The sequence below is a fragment of the Antechinus flavipes genome, chromosome 5 (genome assembly GCF_016432865.1).
Source record: "Antechinus flavipes isolate AdamAnt ecotype Samford, QLD, Australia chromosome 5, AdamAnt_v2, whole genome shotgun sequence".
Lineage (NCBI taxonomy): Eukaryota > Metazoa > Chordata > Mammalia > Dasyuromorphia > Dasyuridae > Antechinus > Antechinus flavipes.
In genome coordinates this window covers 234,128,305-234,147,040 of record NC_067402.1, presented here as the reverse complement: position 1 = coordinate 234,147,040, position 18,736 = coordinate 234,128,305, and the positions used below count along the sequence as shown (strand labels likewise).

Below are 18,736 nucleotides of genomic sequence, written 5' to 3'. Positions count from 1 at the left end.
AACTTACCTGACTAAATTACAAAATATAAGGACAGATAACAACTGTTTAGAATTTTCCCTTCTAAGTGTTTTTCCCTTTCAGATACCAGTAGCTAAATTTGCAAATTATAAACTGGCAATGACCCATTTTTAACTTGCTGAGAAAATGTAAAGAGATGTTTACATTTCATTAGTCCTTTATTGCAGTGGAGGGGCTCTTTTAAAAAAATTTTTTAAATAGCTATTTACAAGTTATATGCATGGATAATTTTACAGCATTGACAATTGCCAACCTTTTGTTCCAATTTTTCCTCTTCTTCCCCCTACCCCCCTTTCCCAGATGGCAGGATGACCAATACATGTTAAATATATTAAAGTATAAATTAAATACAAAATAAGTATATATGTTCAAACCGTTATTTTGCTGTACAAAAAAAAATTGGACTCTGAAATATTGTACAATTAGCCTGTGAAGGAAATAAAAAAATGCAGGTGGGCAAAAATATAGGGATTGGGAATTCAATGTAATAGTTCTTAGTTGTCTCCCAGAGTTCTTTCACTGGGTGTAGCTGGTTCAGTTCATTACTGCTCCATTAGAACTGATTTGGTTCATCTCGTTGCTGAAGATGGCCAGGTCCTTCAGAATTGATCATCATATAGTATTGTTGTTGAAGTATATAATGATCTCCTGGTCCTGCTCATTTCGCTCAGCATCAGTTCGTGTTAGTCTCTCCAGGCCTTTCTGAAATCATCCTGTTGGTCATTTCTTACTGAACAATAATATTCCATAATATTCATTTATCACAATTTATTCAGCCCCTCAGTGGAGGGGTTCTTTAATCAATTGTTTTATGAAATTAGGCTGGTTCAGAGTGGCTAGCTCTGTAGGGAATCAATAGATTCATCATGGTTAAGAAAACTATGTATGTCCAAATCCTCCCAAACAAATCCCAGTTTCAAACCTCTCTAAACAAAACTAGTCTTGAGAGGGAGTTGCTCTTTGATTTTTCATTTGAACTTTAGTCAGATTGTAGTATGGAGAGAGAACTTTTCTCCCCTCCCTTCTATCAACAATAGCAGTGGAATAATTCATTCTGTAGGAAATGTCAGACCTGCCAGTGAGGAGGCTGAAAGAATTAAAGTATTCAGTGAAGCTTTAGAAAGATTCAGGCCTAGGGAATCCACAGAAAAATGACATGACCAGCACTGGTGCTGTTTCAAGTGGAATAGCATGAAGACCATATAAAAAAATAATAGTTACCTGTAGTGCCAAAAGTGACTTTAGCCATGTATGTTTCCTAAATTTGTCCCCTGATCTGTGAATACTTTGGGGGTCTTCTCACTAATGCCATGTATATTTGTGGGAGCATGTGCCACAGGTTTATGGGAAGAATATTTTGTTACTACTGTTCATGAAGCAATTTGACAAATGCTTTTATTTTCAGTTAATTATGTCAACTTGCTGACAAAAGAAAGTGCATTGGTGGGGGCTTGTGAGCTCCCCCCCCAATGTAAGAATGTGAATTCTTAAAATACCTTTAATCCAAAATAGTTATCTTCTGGGAATTTGAACTGTGGATGCAAGTTGGCAATTGGGTACCCCAGAAGGGGATGTTTTACACTTACATTTTTTTATATGAAAATATTTAGTTCATTTTAATTCAACAAAAACTTTTTAGAGACCTAATTTGTGAAGGTGATTTTGACTATCCAAGATGCTACTTTTTGAGAACTAAAAATATCATCAAAGCAGAAAATGGATAAACCAGTATTTTCAAAATTATTTGGCAAACAAAACTCTTTGGAATGTGAAATTACTTGAAGATTTACCTCCAGAGCATCCCAGGTAAGACTGGATACATCAGAATTTTAAAGCAAAATAGAGAAAAAATTCATACTAAAAATAATCACATATTATAAGTATCTTTATAGCAATTTCCATATTTGACATAATAAAAACATGGACATTTTATCAATGAGCTCTTTGTCATATAGTTGAAATTCCATAGATACAATTTGGAAAGTGAATGTTTATATGTAGGATAAAACAACCCAAATCCCTCTAGCATTTTGGAATGCCACCTCAAAATGAAGTGAGAAGTAAAAAATTAATTGAGTTAATTCTTGACTTTTGTAAGGTTGCAGGATATTACCAACAAAACCCAAAAGGAGGAGATAGAAGAGAAATTTCATTTAAAAAGTATAAATATGCAGTATAAAAGTATAAAAGATATGGGAATCTACCTGACAACATCCACATGCACTATGTGAATACAGGTGCAAAACATTCATTATACAAATGAAGTTATCTTAATAATTGAAGAAATATTGATTGCTGATTGGTAGACTAAGCAAGTATAATAAAAATAACCATACTACCTAAATTAATTTACCTATTCAGTGTCATATCCATTAAATTACCAAAGAATTTCTTTATGATTAGGAAAGTTACTAAAATTCATCCAAAAATCAAGAATCTTAAAAAATATAGGGAGGAAAAAGGAAAGAAAAGAAAGGGATGTCAGCAGGCCAGATCCTAGAATGTAGCATAAAGTAGAATTTATCAAAACAATTTTACTGGTTAAGAAATAGATAGATTAGATATAGATATATTAATTTAGATGGAGAAGCTAACAAGCATAATAGCCTAGTTTTTTAATAAATTCAAAGATCCCAGCTACTTGAGTAAGAATTCACTATTAAACAAAAATAGGAAATCTGACAAAAATTGTGTATAAATCCATATCTTCAATAGCATGCCAGAATAAGCTTACAATAGATATATGACTTACTTTTGAAGGGTATAAATAGAGGAAATTGGGGAGAAAACCTGATTTTTTCTTAAAACTTCCCTAAGTCCTTGAGTAAGTAGATAGTCAATGACTGCAATCTATGTCTTTTGTTCTGAGATTTGTGAAGGGGGTGATGGAACTCTTTAAACACTCTTTTCCCTGCCACAGCTCAGTCTTTTCAGTTTCTTCTTTCTCCATTGATTGCCCCTTCAGGCTCTGGTGATTTTTTGGATAGGATTAGGGATCCTGAGCACATTGCTGATATTGTTTAATAATATAGGTCCCCATCACTTCTTTTCAGGCTGTCTCTTACAGAGTGTGTCTCTAATGATTCCGAGGAGTTACTCAGTTCTTTCTACTAGTTCAAATATTAGTGCTCTTAAATTGCTTCCCAAGGCTTGTTCACACATTCATAAATGTGTGAAACGTGAACCACACATTTCAAGAATATAATCAAATCTCTAATACACCTCTAACTTAAAATCTTAGTTACCTAGAATACTAAGAAGTAAACTGATTTATCCAGAATCATAAAGTCAGTAGAAATAAGAGTTTGAATTGGAACCCTGGTCTTACAGTTTTCAAGATTCATTTACTGCCCAGTATAACAGATTGTTTCAACAAAATGTATTAGAAAAACAAAAGGCTGACAAACTGGGGTGGGGTGGGGGAGGGAATTATGTATCGAATATAAAAAACCACTGGCTGACCCATAAAACTATTCAAGGAATTTAAAAATCATTAAATTTGCTGATGTGCAATTGTAGTACTAGACCTGAGAGTCAAAAATACTCATCTTGAGTTCAAATCTAGCTGTATGACCCTTAGCAAGTCACTTACTCTGTTTGCCTCAATTTCCTCATCCATAAAAAGAGCTGGAAAAAGAAATGGCAAATCCCTCTAGTATCTTTGCCAAGAAAACCCTTTGTGACCCCTCACAAAGACTTTAACGTGCCAGGAAAATAAAACAACAACAACAAAGACTTCCTGAAAACATCACCAAAAATAAAATTTGGTCATGCCATATTTCAAGAAATAATAAATGAAAACTTCCCAGAGCTATAAGAACAAGATGGTCAAGTAAAAAGAGAAAGAATCCATTGTTATTTGCTTAAAGAAACTTTAAAAAAAAATCTCATGAAAAACCAAGTCAATATCCAGAGCTTTCAGATCAAAGAAAAAACAACAAAATTGTAAGTAGGATCACACAAGACAGCTACTAGGGAAAATGGAATATCATATTCCAAAAACAAAACATATAGACTGGAAGACATTAATAACATACTGCAAGAGTGAATATAAAAATGGATCTTTTTTATTAAAACAATACTGGCTCTTGCAAAACCTTGTGTTCCAATTTTCCCCCTTTCCCCCTCACCACCACCTCTAGATAGTAAGTAATACAACATATGTTAAATATAATAATATTTATATTATTAAAATATATTATTTTATATTTGATTACATATTACAAATTATAAAATATATAATGTAAATTATGATGTATGTTATATATTATAGAATTATATTATACATATATAATTAATATACATGATATATTAAACATACACTATAATATTTATATATTTCATATATAATATATAACTATTATATAGTATAAATATATATTAAAATATAATAATAAAAGAAATAATGAAAATGTTTGCATACATATTTATACAATTTGCTACACAAGAAAAATCAGATCAAAAAAGAAAAAAATGAGAAGTAAAATAAAATACAAGCAAACAACAAGAAAAGAAGTGAAAATGCTATGTTGTGATCTACATTCAGTTTGCACAGATCTCTCTCTGGTTGTAGAAGGCTCTCTTCATCATGAGATCATTGGAACTGAATTTTGTGCAATGATCTCCTGGTTCTGCTCATTTCACTTAGCATCAGTTCATGTAAGTTTCCCCAGGCCTCTTTGAAATCATCATGCTGATCATTTCTTATAAAACAATAATATTCCATAGCATTCATATACCATAACTTATTCAGCCATTCTCCAACTGATAGGCCTCCAGTCAGTTTCCAGTTTCCTGCCACTACAAAAAGTGCTGCCCCAGACATATTTGCACATGTGGTTTTTTTCTTCCTTTAAGATCTCTTTGGGATATAAGCCCAGAGGAAACACTTCTGTATCAAAGGGATTTTGATATTGTGATATCACTTTGGGCATGCTTCCAAATTGCCCTCCAAAATGATTGGATCAGTTCACAACTCCACCAACAATGTATTAGTGTTCCAGTTTTTCCACATCTCCTCCAACATTCATCATTATCTTTTCCTGTTATTTTAGTCAATTTGAGAGGCATGTAGTGGTACCTCAGAGTTGTCTTAATTTGCATTTCTCTGATCAATAGTAATTTAGAGCACCTTTTCATATGAATCTTCATATCTTCATCTGAAAATTGTCTGTTCATATCCTGTGATCATTTATCAATTGAAGAATGGCTTGAATTCTTATAAATTTGATTCAATTCTCTGTATATTTTAGAAATGAGGCCTTTATCAGAACCTTTGAATGTAAAAATGTTTTCCTAGTTTATTGATTCCCTTCTAAGCTTGAATGCATTAGTTTTATTTATTTATTTACTTATTTTTTGCTGAGGCAATCGGGATTACCGTGATTTGCCCAGGATCACATAGCTAGAAAGTGTTAAGTGTCAGTGTTAAGTTGTCTGAGGTCAAATTTAAATTCAGGTCCTCCTGACTTCAAGGCTGCTGCCACCTAGCTGCCCCATTGTCTGCATTAGTTTTGTTTGTACAAAAACTTTTTAACTTAATAGAATCATAAATATTTTGTGCTCAATAATGAACTCCAGTTCTTCTTTGACCACAAATTCCTTCCTTCTCCACAGATCTGAGCGGAAACTATCATTTGTTTTTCTAATTTGCTTATAACATTACTCTTTATGTCCAGATCATGAATCCTACCTTATCTTTTTTTTTTTTTTTACCTTATCTTGGCATACTGTGTTAGGTGTATGTCAATGCCTAATTTTTGTCATACTATTTCCCCATTTTCCCAGTTTTTGTCTAATAGTGAGTTCTTATCCCCAAAACTGGGGTCTTTGGATTTATCAAACACTAGTTTACTATAGTCATTGAGAATTTTGTCCTGTGAACCTAACTTATTCCACAGATTGACTACTCTATTTCTTAGCAAGTACCAAATGGTTTTGATGACTGATGTTTTATAATATAATTTTAGGTCTGGCACAATTAGGCTACTTTCATTTCCATTTTTTTTTTATTAATTCCCTTGAAATTATTGAATTTGAAATGTTTATTCTTCCAGATGAACTTTGTTATTATTTTTTCTATTCTGTAAAATAATTCCTTGAGAATTTGATTGGTATGGCACTGAATAAGTAGATTAATTTAGGTAGTATTATCATTTTTATTATATTTGCTCTGCCTACCCATGAGCACTAAGTATTTTTCCAATTGATTAGACCTGACTTTACAAAAATGGATCTTTTAATAGAAGAAAGGACTTTTGCTGAAAAGACCAGAGCTAAATAGAAACTTCAAAATGATAGGATTGCCTTGCCAAAGGGGATGGAGGAAAAAGATAGTCACTGAAGTATTCTTGGAAATTCATGAAAGAGAAAATAAAGGAGGTGAGAAAAAAATAGGTCAGCAAATCAGCTTTGAAAGTTTCATGCTGATATACCAAAAATAAGGGCCACTACAGGAATGAAGCAAACCATAGAAAGATAAATAAATAGAAAGAAAAAATAAAAACAATTGCAAAGGACTAAAAGATGGTGAAGTACTTCTATTTTAGTAGGCATAAAAGAAACACATATTCCTTTAGGATTCTAACAATTTCTTCATAGTGAGTTAAATAAAAATAATATAAGGATTGGGAAAGAATTTGTTATGATCAGACAAGAAAGAAAATAAAAAAAAGGAAAACAGGGAAGAGATGAGGAAGAAATGATAGAATTTACTATAATTGGGGTATGAGAGGAAGAATTAAGTAAAATTAACAAAGGGTGGGAGGAACAAATGTATCATCTTAATTCACCTGAATTGGACAAAGGGAGGCTGAACATATATACACAGAGTTTGGTGGAATAATATTAAATATTAATTCATCTTAAAATTAAATATTTATCAAGGAAACAAGCAATGATATGGTAAGAGGGAATAAGTTTAGGAGGAAATGAAGAATTGGGGAAGGAACAATCACAAATGAAATAAAGTTCAACTTTTTAGGATGAAGTGTAAAGGAAAGAATTACAACCAACAACTGGGGTCTGAATAACAAGAGATTAAAAACAGTGGAATGCTATCAGATAGCTTTAATTATAGATTATATGTTGTTCATATTCTTTCTTTTTTACCATCTCTTTCTTACCTCTAAGAGTGAGGAGTACGGAAAAATGAAAATAGGATGTAAGGAAATACACAATTAATGGTCATAAACATTAATATGAATGGGATGAATTTATCCATAATGGAAAATTGTAGTATGGATTAGAAAATAGAATCCAGTAATATGCTGTTTATAGGAACTCTACTTGATATATATAGGCCAATATAAATTAAAATGCAGAGCTGAAATAGAATTTTTTAATGATTTAGACAAACTCAAGATGGTCCTTCTCTCACCTATACTGCTCTATAATTTTTTCATCTTTTCTTAACATTGTCAAATGAGTGTTTGCCAGAGTTATCGGTGGCATTTACATAATTAAATGTGCGTTTATTCTTATGATCCTTCCATAGCTATGCCTAGAACAAGCCAAGAACAATTAAAAAAGACAAAAGATTATTTATCCAAAGCTTTCATAAATGATTTATTGATATATGTGAAATGTATTGGAGTTTGACAGATCTAGAATTCTTTTGGGGGGATTGGATTAAAAAAAATTTCACCTTTAATTATTTGCCTTTGAAGATTTCAAGTCAAGTGAGGTTTAATCCTCCATGTTAACTTTTACATTTTCTTTACCTTCTTTAGCACTTCAACAAGCCTCCAAAAGGATATTATACTTCAGTTGTTTTCTTGACTTTAATCTTATATAAATAGAACACCTAATACTCCCAAACAGAAATACCTTTAAAAGTAATATACTTTGATTATTTTAAATGTTTAAAAAGTTGAAACAATTATATCATCCACAAATGATTGTCAACCTTCTTCCATATAAGACCTTCAAATAGCAAATATTTGTTATGTATAGAATAGACATGCTTAATACTTAATATGTGTAATACAAGTGCTACATGAACATTTTAACAATTTTCCCCAATGGCATTTATAAATCAGATAACTTAAAAAAAACTTTGAAAAGTTTATCTTACAAAGAGTGTGATTATTGTCACTGTAGTTTCAAGAGTAAAATGGAACATTGTGGAAATATACGTTTTAATTGTGAATGGTTTATACTGAAAGTTTGAGAGAAGCAACTGTATCTTAGAAGAGTAGCTACTATTTTTCCTTCATCATGGCTGGAGAGAAGCTGGAAAAGACAAGGAAAAAGAAAAGGGAGAGATTTTTTTTGGTGTGTGTTTTTAAACTTTATCTGTGAAAAAGATTAAAAAAATTAAATTATGTAGAATTATGTTTTCAGAAGTACAGAGAGAGAATTCACCTGTCAATAGTGATGATCTGAAATAATGTAGTTAAGATAATTCTCACAGTAAAAATATTATAAATAATCATTTATGTACTTTGTTGATTTATTTGTTAATATTTTATATATTATTTTAAAATAATTATTTATTCCTAGAAAATCAAGGGGTTTAATATATAGAGATAATCTATATAGAGATAAATACCTATTAGGAAAGTATAAGTAATACTTGATGAACTGAGGGCAGGTTTTTTTTTTTTTTGAAACTTAACTGAAGAAATATTCAACAGTTTGTGAACAAGTTAAGGAGCAGGTTGAGGGATAATTTCTAAGGAAGGCTGGCAGATCCCACAATCTTTGCCACATACATTATTCAACAGAAATTTTAAATTTTTGAAAAAGATTACTGTCATTCTGGAGAACAAATAAAATTCCAACTTTTCTTCTTTGCTTATATCTTAGTTTGTGTACATTTTCAAATTGGATTATAAGAAACTCTCTTTTACTATAGTACTGTAAAGTTCAAATATAGACCCAAATCTTTGAAGTGAATCACTTACCTTTTGTTGCTTTTGAGCAATTCTTTATGTTCATACTTTCAGAATGCTGATAGTACTGAGAAAGAAAAATATTTCATAACTAAGAGTTTTTTAGCCTTGCACTCAAGCTTGCGTTATAAATTTTGAGAAGATAGTTAGATAGGAGATATAGGTCAAAGCAAAGGCATATAATCAACTTCTTAAAATATTTTATTTTAATCAGCCAAGATCTGGCTTCTCATCTTCCTACTCCCCCTCCCCAGTTGAGAATACAAGACAAACAAAATTTATATTACATTACATTTATATTACAAATTATATTTCCACATTGGCCATATTTTAAACAAATTTTCTTTATTCTGTATCCTCTACTTTTCTATCAGAAGGTGGAGAGCATATTTCATCATTGGTCCTTTGGAATCTTGGTTACACTAATAAAAGTTCAGTATAATAGTATTAGATTGCATTCACATACTAAGTTTGTTCATCTATTTCTGAATTATGGACATTCTCTCAGATTTTCTTCCTTTGTCTCTTCAAAAAGGGTTATAAATATTTTTTGCATATCCTTAGAGTTTGTCTTATTCTTATTCCATTTCCCCCTTTCCTCTTTTCCTCCTACTTCAGATCAGTTCAGATCAGAGTGAGGTAAGTGTCAGCTGCTTCCTTCCACCACCTCCTCCTTGTTTGTATAGATATCTATGGGGACACCTTGGTTATATTGAGATAGTATTCTCTGATTTTTCTTTCTCTTCTTCCTCCCCACAATCCCATCTCCCGCCAAAGCCTGTGTGTTCCTCTTATCTTCTTTTTCCATTTTTTATTGAAAGCTTAAGAACTACAAAAATCAATCTTAGGATTTATCTAATTGGACTCTCTCTCTCTCAGTGGGGTTCTTTGTTTGGCTGCATGTTTTTCTTGCCTCCTTTCTGATTTCAAAATTGATTTTAGGGTTGGACCTTGCCATGTTTCTGGAGAGGTCTTGGCTGGTCCTATGTTCTTTTCTTGGGAGTGTTATGTTATTCTGGAATGTAAGGAACAGTCAAGGGACCAGAAAGCTTTCACTGTTCCTAAATGGTGTGAGGCAGGGAAAAATCTATTTGCTTCCCTACCTGGTCTGAGTTTTGCAGGCTTGTGGCCCAGATTTGGGTCTGTGCAAAAGTAAACTGCTGCTTGATTCAGCCTCTATCAGCCTGTCAGAAAAACTCTGCTGGTTCAGAATGACAATTCCTGTCCTATTATTCTTCTGCAGCCTGAGCTAGTTGCTGGACATGAGACTTTGTTTTGAAACTGGAATCTAAGCCACAATTGCTTCTGATGTTCTTGTTTGCTTTTGAATTTCTTCCTTTTTCAGTGCACTGTCTAAGGCTTCCCTTCCCTGGGAATGACACTTCCTTCCATAAGTCCCCTTCTCAGTCTTTCCTAGATATATGGCTCAGAACTAGGTAGCAAGCAGCAATATTGCCAATTGATACTTGTCCTGATCACTGTGCCCCAGTATGGGTTGAGTAGTGGTCGGATGCAGTATGGATCTGGTACTTCCTATTGTCCTGGTCCATTGCTTCTCCTTGGAGAAGCTCTATGATACTCCTGCTAGAATTTTTATTCTCAATACTCTCAAACTATTCTGTTTAGCTGGGTTGAACTAGATTGGACAAATGACTCACCATGACTTTTTCTGAATTCAGAATGTCAGAATTCAAACTGGTGCATTTTCTAGATCTGTTTGGAGGAAGTTGTGGAGGAGAATTCTTTGCACTGCTTCCTACCATTCTGCTATCTTGGATCTTTCCTTCTCAGCATACAATAAACCTGGAGGAGAATACGAGAAATAAAGTCCTGATCTGTTTAGTAGGAAAAACCAAGCAACAAGCATTTATTAAACATTGAATAGCTAGGCATTGTGTTAGATACTGGAGATACACATCAAAAGAAAGAAAAATCACTACCCTTAAGGAGATTATATAATAAAAATATAAACATTTATATTAAAAAGAAATGTAAAATGAATAAATACAACAAAATAGTTACATACAAGTGTAACTGAGCTGGCATGGGCAGGCCTCTTAAACTAACATGAGGAACTTTTGGAGCATGCCCAGATCATCCAACAAGGAAATCATTCCCTAACATATGGATGAGGTAGTTTCCTTTTATTGTCTTCACAGCTAGAACAACTGTATCTTTAATATGGACCAGACCAGGATAGTTGCTCATTTTGGCTCATGCTTTCTTTCCTATCATATTCAGAGGGTGATAGTTCACTCATATAGTACAGGTGCATTAATTGAACTGTTGAGAATGGAAGTTTGACCCTGCTCCATCTTTTAATTTGTTTTCAAGAACTGAGTAGGAATGTTTGTCTTTTCTTTTTACTTCACTTTTGCATCATCAGTTGCCTATTAGATATATCTATCTGCCTATCTAGGTATCTATACAGATATATTAGTCATCTGTAAATGACCTAAAGTTGTATATATCCAAAGTGAAGGAGCATGATATGGAATGTGAGCTAGCAAAAGAAATCATTTAGGAAGAAAAGCAAAAGAGAATAGCATCACTAAATCCTACCAAATGAAGCAAAATCAAGCAGGATAAGGCTAAAAAGCATGACAGTTCTTGTGGAATACTAATTTAAAGTGCAATGAGAATGACAGTACAACCAGTAAAGTAAGCTATTTTTGATAAGTGTAATAACCTCTAATAGTGCTTTCATCAAGTCAGTGATGAAGGCTGTTATATGAGAATAAAGCATTTCCATTTATACCTTATAAGATTGTTTTAAGGAAAGTACTATAAACTGAAAAGTATTGACTGTGTGTGTGTGTGTGTGTGTGTGAGAGAGAGAGAGAGAGAGAGAGAGAGAGAGAAACAGAGATAGAGACAGAGAGAAAAGAATTGAATAATAAAATAGTGTTTATTTCTTTTTCCTTTGCTTTTCACCCAAATATTCTTTGTCTTTCCCTACCACTTGCATTTCTTGACATATCCATTGCCATTCCATATTCTTTTACTAACTCTGTTTCTTCTGAGTAAAAAAGACCCTAAACAATTAACTTTATTTTTGTTTACCTCAGTTTCCTCAACTTCAAGATAAAGCACACAGGATTGTTGTGAGGATCAAATGAGACAATATTTGTAAAGTGCTTTAGTATAGTATCTAGCTCACATTGGTACCATGAAAATGCTTGTACAGGAGGTAAATTGAGATATTTTGATCATTGTTATTACCTTTAGCAATATCAAGTTGTTTGGCATAAGCAGGTCTATGGTAAATAAAGTATTGATAAATGCTTATCATTGAATTTTGGTTGGATGAAACCTCAAACTCTACTGTGATTCTGGGTGGGCATGTCTTATTAAAAAGAAATAGAAAATAATAATAATTTTTAAAACAGTCAAAGAAATGAGGAAAATAAAGGAAAATGTAAGATTTATTTTCAGATTTAAAACAAATGATCAAGGATCAAGGACCATGGGGAAAAAAAAAGAGAAAATAGAATAGATGGAAATAATTAACTATTATAGCTGTGAATTTTAATGGTATGAATTCACACAAAAAATGAAAGAGATTAGCAGATTGAGTTAGAAAATTATCGGAAAATTTATTTTGCCTTAGCTAAACATAAAAATGAAAGAGTAGCAATTGTGATTTCAGACAAGGCAACAACAAAAATAAGCTTCAGATGCTAGAAGCATAAGGAAGAATACTGCTTTTTCACACAAATACAACCACTCAGGAAAGAGAAGCAGGAACATTTTTGAAAGGACTGACCATGAAGTGAAAAATGGGTAAAAAGGCAAATCCAAAAAATGATTAAATGGGAAAACATAGACAAAGTGATTTTGATTCATCCCTATGATAGTTGCTTGAATCAATCCATGTCTGACCTAATGAATTACTCCATATACATGCTGCCTACTCTGTAATGGCCCATAATAATCCTGTCTTACCTCCCAGTGGATATATTAATAAATTCTATAGGCTTATTATTTCTAAATCACTATATTCACCAATGTTTATTGATTTATTATTATAAGAATTATATATGTATATATATATATATGTGTATATATATATATATATATATATATATATACATATATATATATATATACATATATAATTCTTATAATAATAAATCATATATACATACAAATAATACATATATACAATATGTACATATACAAATAAATACATATATATATAATTTTTCCTGGAATATATAGGTACTTAATAAATGTTTACTTGACATGGTTCTATCTCAGGTTATAGAGCTAAGTTACACCATAGATGGAAATCTGGGGAAATTAAAAAGACCTGACTTTAAATTTAATCTTATATAGCATGTGTCAAGTCACTTAATCTCTTTCCTAACTCAGTTTCCTCCTCTGTAAAATGGGGATGATAATAATAACACCTCCCTCCCAGGGCTGTTGTGAGAAAAAATGAGATAATATTTGTAAGATGCTTTGTAAATTTTAAAGTGCCATATTATTGTTAGATAGTACTATTATTGTAATCTTTTGCTTTTGATCCAGACTTGTGATTTTATTATTGTGAAGTATGGAAACTTTCTCTATTGTTATAGAGTAGCAACTTTTCTGAAACTTATGGTCATAGAGAATTGTCTGGGACAAAGAGAGAAGTGACTTATAATAGATACTCAACCACTATATTTCAGAGGCAAAACTTGAGCACGTCTTATTTACTCCAATGCTACTCTGCTTTAATACAGATTCATAGAATATCTACAGAATAACTAAGTTGTTGCCAGTGGCTCAAAAGACTATATAGTTATCATATGGTACATTCCAGAAAATGAACTCATTCTCCCTGAATAAACCAGTGTTGATTTGGAAGGGCTCAAAGAAAGTTGACACCATAGCTTGATATCTAATTGCATGTAACATTCTGTTTCACTGCAGGTTGTGATAATATCTTTACTATCCAGAATGTGGGACTAGGGGAAGCTCTGTAATATGCATCCATACATGATTTATAAAAGACAAAAAAAAAAGTAAGAGTAATTCATCCCAGGAAGTAAGAGATTGTTTCTGAGAAATAAAAAAGCACATGAAAAAACTCAAACTTTGTAAATGATAATGTGTATCATTTTAGCAAATAGCATTGATTTCACTATTAGTTTCAGTCATATGAGTGAATAAAACATCTGGAATAAAAAAAATTACATTGGAACCTATTGCCCTTCATGAAAAAGATATCAGTAAGGGAGTAATACTGTTATTCTATGATCCTTATATCAAAATAATTTATTTATGTGGAAAGAATAACAGTATTTTGAAATCACAAATGTATCTGCTACCTCAACATCTGCAGTTAAAAAAAACCTCTGAAAGGTATTAATTGCATGTCCAAGAAAAGGCTCAATTCTAACAAATTCAAAATTGCCACATTTCTATATCTAGACACAGTAGGGCCAAAAAGCTCTGGAAGCAGAAAAGTAGTGTGAGGGGAATAATGCTGATTCACTCTTCATTTCCCTGAAACATGGTAACATTATAGTAAGAATTGGGACTTATTGGTGGTCAAGAAGAATCTTCCAGAAAATAAGTCTTTAGTAAAGAATAAATGTGCCCTAATTAGCTCTTTGAAGAGAGGTAGATGGTACTAATGTAAAATGTGTAAAATGAAACACACTTAAAAAGCATATAAAGTAGCCTAAGTTTAAAATGTGATATAGTTGAAATACTACTGATTCCTAAATTAGAAAGCTTTGAGATTCTAAATGAAGCTCTCCTACTTATTAGTTATGTGAGCTTGGGCAATTTATTTCAGTTCCTTTGAGACTTAAGTTTTTGTTTTTAACAGAAGAGAGAAAATTATCTTGATTTCACAAGATAAGACATAAATGGGATTTTATGTAAAAGAACATTTTGAAGTCGAAAAGAGTTATTAATGTAAACTGTCATTATTAAGTTTATATTTAAGGTATCATAATTATTTTATCAATTCACATTAAAAAGTAAGTTGCTATTGTACAATTGTACACTTTTTGTTGTTATAATTGATGTTAACTAAGAAGTGCATCCTCTGTGAATTAGTTCTGGGATCCTCCTAGGTGTTAGATTAAGCAAGAATGAACATTTCAAAACACAATGTATTCTTTTTGTTGCTACATAGAAAGCTATAATTCCATAGGTATTTAAAAAAACAACTTGATATTCCCAGCTTCCTGAAGGACATGTGCCTGATTCTAATGATACCACCCTGAATAGAAGTAAGATTCTCATCAGGTTAGAGATGCAATGTCCTTTCCTAAATTAGTTTTATTCTTCTCTGAAATGGTCAAGCCTATTGTGCTTGGACTCAAGGTATCCATAGGCTGAACAGGAACAGATTTCACTTCTCCAGGGGATATCTCAGTAGTCTCTACTGCATACAACTCTGTTTTTCCTAATTGCAATCCCCTTTTCCCCTCTGATTGCTTTTTGGCTGATTGATTGTGTATTCTCCTTCTTCCATCTGATTGCCTTTTGGCTGATTGATCATGTCTTACTATTGAATTTCTAAAGACTCTCTGGGTGTAATCTCAGCTGCCATCATGTCCCGCCTATCTTTTGATTGATATCTTGGGCCTGGGCTCCCCCTCTCATTTCCTTGGGTCAATCTGCATTCAGAGGCCCAGTGAAAGCCTTGGTTGCATTTTGGACATGGGGTTTTGGGTTTTCTTTCACCCTGTCTTCTCATTCTATCTCCATATCTACAATGAGCTCTCAAATGTCCAACTTTTCCACACTGAAAACATCAACGAGTTTCTCTAGAAGTCCCTTGTCAAGAGGGACCCTGTCTTTCCATGTTCATCATAGTTTGGGTATAATAAGCATTTGTGTCCACTGTGGCATAGCGTCTTATGATCTCCTCTAAAGGAGCGTCTTTGTCTAGTGCCCATATAATTCTTTTGCAAACCTCATTGGCATTTTCCTTAGCTAGATGTTTGGTCATTATTTCTGTAGCTGCATTATCTCTGATGGTTCTTATTACAACTGTTTGCAAACGTCCCACAAAATCTGCAAAGGTTCATTGGGACCTTGCTCTATTTTTGTGAAAGCTTTACTTCCATCTTTCTGTCCAGGGAGAGAATTCCAAGCTTTTATTGCAGCCTTAGAAATTTGCTCATACACTGGTATGGGATAATAAATCTGTTCTGAATTCTCTCCATACTGACCTTCACCAGCTAGTTGGTCAAAAGTGATTTGTCCAATAGCTCCTGTTTGCCTATTGCGTTGGGCTTGAATCCTACATAATTCAGGATATTCTGAAAGCCACAACAAATTTTGTCCAGGTTCCAAAAGGAGTGTATCTTCTCCCTTTCTGACTTGGAGTCAAGCTCTTTGATCACAGGGTATGCATTTATAAAATCAGATCTATCTTCTCCTTCATTTTTTTTTGTCTTAATTAATGCCTTTTCTAATCTTGTCACAGACTCCTCAATAGATGGTTCTGATTGCACTACTGCCTCTTCCCCTCCTCATTCTCCCTCCACCTATGAAGGGTTAATTGAGGGGGGAGGATCATGAGATGTGGAATGATCTAATTTCTCCTGCTGTGAAGTATCACACTCAAAATTGTACTTAACTCCATTCTTATCTGATTCTTCTTCCTTTTCACCTAGTTTAGTTGGCCCCTCCCCTTCTTGCTCTTTCTTCCTTTTCTTCATAACACTTAAATAATTTCTTATAGCCAGTTGTATTAAATTGTATGTATAAAGTATATTTTTGGAAATTGAATTTGTATGAGAATTGTAGTATTCACCTAGTTGCCCTCCTACTAATTTCCACTCGTCTAGATCCAATTCTTTTTCCATGAGAACCAAGGACATATGTACTTAACAGTTTCTAAAAGTTCAGTGATCTGCTCCAGAATTATAATCAAACCTTGGCTTTTCATAATCTTAACAATGCTCTCTAAACATTTTCCTTGAACAGAAACAGAAGGCTGTTTTCTAAACATCTGTCCCATCTTAGCTGAAATTCTACTTTAACTCTACCCTAATTTCTGGGTTGAGGAGACTTTTCCACTGGATTCAGGATCTTTGCCTGAAGACCACCAGCAAAGATTGGATGATGTAGTGTTCTTCTTCTTTTTTTATATATAATGGTTCTCTCTGGGAGTAGGTTTCTCGGGGAGGTTTCCTGGAAGCAGCCTTAGTTTCAGTTCAGAGTAATAATCACTCCAAATGCACCCAGCTGATAAAATCCAAACATTTATTTCTTATCTCTTTCCTTGGTTCCAAGAGTTCTCGTTGCTAGTCTTTTGCCTTTAGCTCAACTCCGAATGTCTCCAGCCAGCATCAAGGTGAAAGTTGGAGTGAATCTGACTCCACCTCCGAGAGTGGGCTTGTGGGCTTCCTCCCAGAGTGCTCTGTGTCTGTCCCAGAGTGCTCTCTGGCCCTGAGAGCTTCTTGCTTATATGAGCTCTCTAAAGGTGTGAACACAAGCATTGCTTCTATCAATTCCACTTAGTACCTTGTTTCAAGTTCTGGCCCATAACATCTCCTTGTAAGATCAGATCAATCATACTGAACCATGCTAAATTAGATAATTATTGTCTCTATCAATTTTAATGACTTAACAGCTTGTAAGGATTCTAACATCCTCAAATGGTAGGTGCCATATAAACTTAGATTCTTTTTGTAATTCTCTAAATGTGTTCATTAAAATGAGTTTTGTACCATCCAAATTCAATAGTTTTCCAGTTTTCATACATGATGAACATCATTAATCAACTTTTAACTTGCCATTAACAGGATTATTCTTTAACTTCAAACACTTATTTTCACAAAATAATAAAATGCATTAAGCACTAGAGTTTTATTATGGTATGTTTTAACTCATGCAAGTGATAACCAAAGGCCTAACATGAAACACCACTAGAGTGTACAGTAGTATAAAAGAATAAGCAGTAAGAAAAGAAGAATTTAGAGAAAAAGATATTACTATTTTAGTTGATAGTATGGCCTTCAGGGTCCAGAAGAAGAGAGCTAGTCAATTGTGGTCTTTTGAAAAAAACTACTTTAGTCTTCTTGTATTCAGGTTCACTGTACTGCCCAAAATTTCTCACAGATGTGCAAGATTTTTGAATCATTGTTTTTAAGGCAATAAAAGATATCTTAAAAATGTAATCTTAAGAAATCTTAAAATAATGTTTAAGAAAACAAATAATTTGAAATGGTTTTCTCCAAAGTCACTAGTGATCTTTGGACTTTTATTCTATCCTTATCCTTCTTGACCTAGCTGTAGCTTTTGGCAATTGATCATTTTTTTCTCTTGGATATTCTTTTGTCTAGGTTTTCACAAATATGAAATTAATACCTAGTTTCTCTAACACTAATAACAGAGCTTCACTTGGGATACCAAGACCAGGTTAACATTAATGCTTCTAGCATTTCATAGTGGACAATAGATTTTCTTTTCTTTTTTTTTAATTTTTAAAAAATATTTTATTTTATTTTATTTGATAATAACTTTATATTGACAGAATCCATGCCAGGGTAATTTTTTTACAACATTATCCCTTGCACTCGTTTCTGTTCCAATTTTTCCCCTCCCTCCCCTAGATGGCAAGCAGTCCTATATATGTTAGATATGTTGCAGTATATCCTAGATACAATATATGTTTGCAGAACTGAATAGTTCTCTTGTTGCACAAGAAGAATTGGATTCAGAAGGTAAAAATAACCCAAGAAGAAAAACAAAAATGCAGATAGTTCGCATTCGTTTCCCAGTGTTCTTTCTTTGGGTGTAGCTGCTTCTTGGACAATAGATTTTCCTATACAAAATGTTCCAAAAGTTTTAGTGCAGTTTCAAA

The 18,736-nt window shown here is 32.9% G+C and overlaps 2 long non-coding RNA genes across 2 annotated transcripts; one reads left to right on the top strand and one right to left on the bottom strand.

The window, feature by feature from the left end:
- Positions 1-1,454: 1,454 nt before the first annotated feature.
- On the top strand, positions 1,455-8,453 carry LOC127537858 (uncharacterized). Its single transcript, XR_007947622.1, has 2 exons — positions 1,455-1,825; positions 7,750-8,453. It is a non-coding gene; the product is annotated as an uncharacterized LOC127537858 (long non-coding RNA).
- On the bottom strand, positions 7,558-11,179 carry LOC127537857 (uncharacterized). The gene is made up of 3 exons (XR_007947621.1): positions 10,572-11,179; positions 8,926-8,980; positions 7,558-8,251 (listed from the first exon to the last, which is right to left on the bottom strand). It is a non-coding gene; the product is annotated as an uncharacterized LOC127537857 (long non-coding RNA).
- Between the last annotated feature and the right edge of the window lie 7,557 nt (positions 11,180-18,736).